We start from the raw sequence: 6,573 nt of genomic DNA on the forward strand, positions 1-6,573 counted from the left end.
TTCTCTCTCCTCTAATCTTGTAGAAAATGAAACTTCTGAAATGTGTGGCTCTTATCCCTCTTATCTACCACCAAACTAGGCTCTCTCTCTCTCCTCCAAAAACATCCCCAACCACCTCATTAATAGGGAAATCCAAAGTTGGAAATTTCAGAGCACAAGTGGGCTATCTCGTGGAGCAAACTGCCCAAATTTCGAGTGCTCGAAATAGGGCCTCGAGCACTCGAATTTAGTGTAAAAAGCTCCATGCTTCATTTGCTCTGCCCAGACCTACTTTGATGAAATGGCCATAACTTTGTGCTCCGAACTCCGAATGACAAACCGTTTAAAGATTTGGCGAGCTAATTCAGAGCTTTAAAAACTTCATGTTTTGATGAAGACCCAAATCTCAAGTCTGGTTGGTCGAACATGGGGAGAAAGGCAGTACTTCAGTGCTGCCAGGCAGTTCTGCGCACCTCTGGTAACAAGGCCATAACTCTCTGCTCCGAGCTCCGAATGATGAACCGTTTGAAGATTTAGAAAGCTAATTCAGAGCTCTAAATCTTTCATGTGATGATGGAAGTCCAGTTCTCGAGCTTTCTGGGTCAAAATAGCGAGCAAAGTCCTAACTCCACTGCTGATCTCGTGAAGCAATCTGCCCTAATTTCGAGCACTCGAAATAAGGCCTCGAGCACTCGAAAATTGGCCAGAATGCCTTATGCTTGGTTTGCTCCGCCCGGACCTACTTTGGTAAAACAGCCATTACTTTGCACTCTAAACTCCAAATGATAAACCGTTTGAAGATTTGGAAAGCTAATTTAGAGGTATAAAAACTTTATGTTGTGGTAGAGATCCAATTCTCAAGGATGGTTGGTCGAAATTGAAGAGCAAGGCAGAAATTCATTGCTGCCAGGCAGTTCTGAGCACCTATGATAAGAAGATCATAACTCTCTGCTCCAAACTCTGAATGACAAACTGCTTGAAGATTTGGAAAGCTGATTCAGAGCTCTAAATATGTCATGTTATGAGGGAAGTCCAGTTCTCGAGTTTTCAAGGTCAAAATGGCAAGCAAATTCCAGGTTCTACTGCTGCCAGAAATTCAGCATTGTGACCTTTGATGTTCAAAACTCCACAAAGCATCCTTCTTGCTTCTTTTTGGCCAATGAACATGAAAATATGCAAAAACGTGCATATGAAGGTAATCTACATAATTAAACAAACAATGGACTTAAATAATGCAATTAAGGGCGCTTGAATATACAATATTCGGCGCTTATCAAAATACAAGGAGTCATGATTAGATCAATGGAACATAAAAGGGAATTTAATCTACTTAAGGGATTAAATTATCAAAGTTACAAGGCAAGTCCAAATGTTCTACGAGCAAGTTATGTCAAGGATCATGTCAAGGGCAAGTTCAATATCGAGTTAGAAGTTCATTTCATACAAGACACAACCATGTGAATTAAGTTCCACACAAAGGAATTAATAAAATATAAATTTCAAAACTTATTCGATTATTCTCAAATTGATACACGTGAAGGAACTTGTCAAGGAAATCATGAATGCCAAGTTATAAACCTAATCATGCTCATGGAACCATTGAATGGATTTTAATTAATCCTTTTAATTAAAATCTCTAGATTTTGAAAGTCATCCAAATGATCTCAATTTATCAAATGGTATAGTTCATTTGTTGGTAGCTTGGAGGATTAGAAGCATGACTATTGCTTTCCAATTGGCTGTTTTTGCATTAATTGCTACTTCCTCAATCTTATTGATTGGCGTACCCCTTGTATTTGCTTTTCCTGATGGTTGGTCAAGCAACAAAAATGTTGTATTTTCCGGTACATCATTATGGATTGGATTAGTCTTTCTGGTAGGTATCCTTAATTCTCTCATCTCTTGAACCTATTCATCCCAGATTCACAAAAGCGAAATGACCCCTCCCCCGAATTCTTTTCGGTTGTGAGACACATTTAAATTCAATATAAGTCCCCCAAATGCAAATAAAGAAAAAAACTAGAGGGGGGGTCAAACTTCTTGAATGAAAAAAAAATGAATAAAATAATTGGAATCACCCTGAAGAGAATCTCCGGCCTGGCCCTACACAAATATGATCCAGGCATATATATCATATATGTGGACATATTGCATATCAAGAACGAAAAAATGCGGATATGGTCGAATGGTAAAATTTCTCTTTGCCAAGGAGAAGACGCGGGTTCGATTCCCGCTATCCGCCCAGGATCAAGTAATTTATTTAATATGATAAAGGATTCGGTATAGTTGGCTGTGATAGTGAAGTAGTTCTATCCCCCCTTCCTTCCCTCCCACCCCAAAATAAAAAGTGGTAATTAATTACTAGTTAACAGAGTCAAACCTCAATTTTTTTTGTAAAAAAATGTTGCGGAGACAAGATTTAGAGATAAAGAAGGACGTGAACTTTTTGTACGCCGTATGCCTACCTTTTTTGAAACATTTCCAGTCGTTTTGGTAGACGGAGACGGAATTGTTAGAGCCGATGTTCCTTTTAGAAGGGCAGAATCGAAGTATAGTGTCGAACAAGTAGGCGTAACTGTTGAGTTCTACGGTGGCGAACTCAATGGAGTAATATATGTTATACAACATGTCAAGACTTGATTTAAAAACATAACACAAGTGAATTTCAAGCAAGATACGGCCACGAGTATTAAACTTTAATACTAGAAAATAATTAAATGAAAGGTTTCAAAACCTAATCAAATATTCCCGATTTAATATATGTGAAGCTATATAACATGCACATTATGAATATCAAGTCGAAATTCCAATCGAGTAAATAGTGTACATGGAATAATTTAATTATTCAAATTAATTAAATATTACTAGATTTCAAAGCATCTCCGATTACTCTCAAATTCACCTATGTTGAAGAGCATGCTCGGGCCTAATATAATATGCTAACATACATTGATTCCAAGCTAATTAAGGCCACATAAATTAAATATTTACTCAAGATAAATATTAAATAAAATCTTTATTACTTGTCCAAATGCTCTAAATTTAATATATGTCAATGACCATATCAAGAGGTAATATACTATCATGCTATAACTCACCGGGAAAATCAAATCTCACACATGAAAATTAAATAAATAAAAATTCTAAATTTGATATCCAAGCATGTATATGAGCTGTATAAGCATCCATACCATATAATACAACAAGAAAATAAATTATAACACCCCCTACCTCAATTTAAGATGAAAATCTCAAAAGCCCAACGAAAGAAAAGTGTTCCGAATCCGACGATACCGAAGGGTTTTGTCGGGGACAACACGGTGAACAAGAATCCTCGAGAAGCCCCATGAAAATCACAACTTGACTTCAAACCCGAACTCAAAATTTGGCCAAAAACGGGTTCTAATAAGGGGGAAAGGTAGAGCACGACAAGGCGAGCAATAAACGTTAAGGCCGAAAACTTTTCACATAGGAAAAGTGGATCAAAGGAGGAGAAAGAAAGTGGCAGCTCCATGGGTATCCATGGCTACCGGCCAAGAGAGGAAGAAGAAGAGAAAAATATGATTTTTCTTCTTTAAGTCCCCTATTTATAGAAAATCTCAAAAAGTGCCCCAAAAGAGCCTCGCCCGGTCTAGAAAAGTGGAATTTGAGCAGACGCTCTCAAACGGCAAAACTCTGTGAACAAAAAAGATTCAAAATGAGAAAACGTAAAGAACAGAAGAAACGGCATTGAAAACCAAGTCCCGAGCAGAGAGATATGCCCTGAACAAGTTCGACGCAAACCGGGTTCAGAAACTCTGAAACTGGAGAAAAATGACCAAAAGGAAATTCTAGGAGTACGTGACTCGATGAAATGTGAAAATGAATCCCGTACGAGGATCCAGGCTCCAGATGTGGTATTTTTACAATAACTTTCGTTAATTGCACAATGATCCCTCCAAAAAGTGAAAACTACACTAATGCCCCAAAATGAAAATATCTTCCAAAATTATTTTCTTAAAAACCCCTGAAATAAAATATCTTCAAAAGATATTTACAAAAAACACCCCAAGAAAAGAAAAAGATTCTACAGAACTGTGCATCCATGCCCCTATGGACACCGAGAGCAACCAAAGTACTTTCTTGCAAAAGTAAAGATACGTATTTCATATAAACCACTTAGAATGAAGATATGTAAATTCAAAAACCAACTCTGAGCATAAAAAGTGAGGTTGTGCCAAAAAGTGACAAATAGGGAAAAGACAGAATAGGGAAAAAGACGAAATAGGGAAAAGGACGAAAAGTAAATAGTGTACGAAAGTGAAAATGTGAAAATGACTCGGTCCTCAAAGGAAGTTGTCAATCCACATGAAAAAGTCTCGGAAACCAATTTCAAGCACTCGAGACGACACTAAGTGACAAGAAATAGAACTTGGAAAAGAAAACTAAACGATAAAAAATCATCCGTAAAATTTCAAGAAAAAGAAAAAGGGAGGAAAATGACCGGGTCATTACAGCGTAACTTTAATAGGTTACTCGGGGCCGGCCGGAGGTTTTGGTAGAACAACCGAACAAGCCGCGGGTAAACTGGATAGGTGACTGGGGCCAAAATAGCTGAAATGCCCCTCCGGTCAATATCATCGTAAGCGGACCGGGTCAGGAGATATCGGGAGATGAAAAAAATGTCAAATACTGACTCATACGCCACCTCAAGGCGTGAGTATCTCCTGATAGGTCTGTCATGGACTTGGCCTGGTTGTGCCAGTGGTGGTGAGGGAGAAGGTATATGCGCAGTCTCAGCTGAAGAAGATGGTGCAGAAGTTGAAGACTGTAGTTTAGAATTGGCTGATGGGGACTGAGCTGGATCTGCCTCTAACTGCTTTAACTGCTCAGGCTACTAAGCTTGCTCATCCTTATCAACCTACTCTAGAGCTGGCTCTAGAATGGGGTCCTGAACATAAGATGGTCCTGCCTGCTCCTCTACTCTCTACCTCACTCGGCGTGGACAATGCCTACGGGCAACAATCTTTACCTTAGCCATGGCCTGCAAAACAGAAAGAAAAACACTTGCAAAATAAGTTAGTACCGGCATAAAGAATTGAAGCACAGTATATAGAAACATGTATGTCAAATAAGATAGACAACTCAGAATAATAATTATGAATCTATGCAAGTGATGACGTAGCCAAATAAACAGTGACTAAGTGAAACATGCTAAACAATATAAGTATAGAATGCATCTAATGTGGAAAACACAAGCATTGGACATAAATAAGATAGCATGGAACACAAAAGATGGTGTGTGAAGTGTATAGGCAAATCTGTCAGGTTCGATCAATCAGGAAAATATGAGATCGATCCAAGTTGGATCGATCTGGACTTAAGTGAGATCGATCTTTCTCAGATCGATCTGATAAAAATAGAGATCGATCAAACTCTGCTAAGAATGCAAATAGTCACAGATTTGTGACGTGGATGGCACAGGGGCACCCAAGCAAGTTTGTGGGGCCGTCTCACACAACAATAACACAATATTGGTCACTTGTCTTGGCACGTGACCCCCAAAATCAATTTAGAAATGAAAACATATACAAAAAGCTATATACATATATATATACATATATACACATGCTTTATTAACTCAAAAATGGCAAGAATCAAACATGGGAAGCTCAGATCTAACATGGCAACATAAAAAATATATGATTGAAACTCAAAAATGGAAATGAAACACCACTTACCCAAGCTAGCAAGAGAAGTGGATCGAAGGAGAGAGAGATGAGATCTGAGATGAGGGAGAGAGATTCGAGGCTCAAGAAGCTCGCCGGAGAGTTCGCTGGAGCTAAGAGGGATGGGTTGCAGCGGCGAGAGAGATGAGGGTTTGAGATCGATTTACAAATCGATCAAAATGACCCGAGGGTTTTATTTTAAAAATTGGTCCCGACAAGTTCGATCAATCTGGAAAAATCTCAGATCAATCAAAAATAAATTGATCTTAAAGGAACACAAATCGATCTATGCTTCGAAATGATTAAGTATTTTTGATTTTTTTTTTTTTTTTTTGAAAACTGAAAATATTTTATGGATTTTTGGATAATAAAATTAATAAAAAATCTTTTGGAATTTTTGAAAATATTTTTAAGATAAAAAAAAATAAAAACAAAAAAATAAATAAAAGATAAAATGAAATAAAAAAATAAAAGATAAAATGAAAATATTTTTAGATTTTTGAAAAGATTTCCTAAAATTAAAAATATTTTTGAATTTTTTGTTTTTTTTTTTTTAGAATAAAATGAAATAAACTAAAAATTCAAAATATTTTTGGATTTTTATTAAATTAAAGTTCAAAAGTCAAATTAAAGTCAACAAAGGGGGTGTAGATCGATTAATGAAAGATCGATCTGGAAGATACTTCGATCGATCGAACAGGTGAAAACCTATAGACAAGTTCGAACGATGCATAGAGAGGCCTTTTTCATGAATCTCAAAAAAATTTCTAAGTGTTGAGTGAAGATCAATCTAAGAAAAAGTTGGATCAATTTAGGAACTTTCAGATCGATCGAAGGAAATTTTTGATCGATACACAGAGAGTTGATTTATGCAGGAAAATTTTGA

At 37.0% G+C, this 6,573-nt stretch overlaps 1 non-coding gene across 1 annotated transcript; it reads left to right on the forward strand.

Moving 5' to 3' along the window:
- Positions 1-2,150: 2,150 nt before the first annotated feature.
- Positions 2,151-2,221, forward strand: TRNAG-GCC (transfer RNA glycine (anticodon GCC)). The gene has a single exon. It is a non-coding gene; the product is annotated as a tRNA-Gly (tRNA).
- Positions 2,222-6,573: the final 4,352 nt, after the last annotated feature.

The sequence above is a fragment of the Cornus florida genome, unplaced genomic scaffold (genome assembly GCF_030987335.1).
Source record: "Cornus florida cultivar Cherokee Brave unplaced genomic scaffold, ASM3098733v1 CherokeeBrave_3.0.0_Hap2_Chr07, whole genome shotgun sequence".
Taxonomy (NCBI): domain Eukaryota; kingdom Viridiplantae; phylum Streptophyta; class Magnoliopsida; order Cornales; family Cornaceae; genus Cornus; species Cornus florida.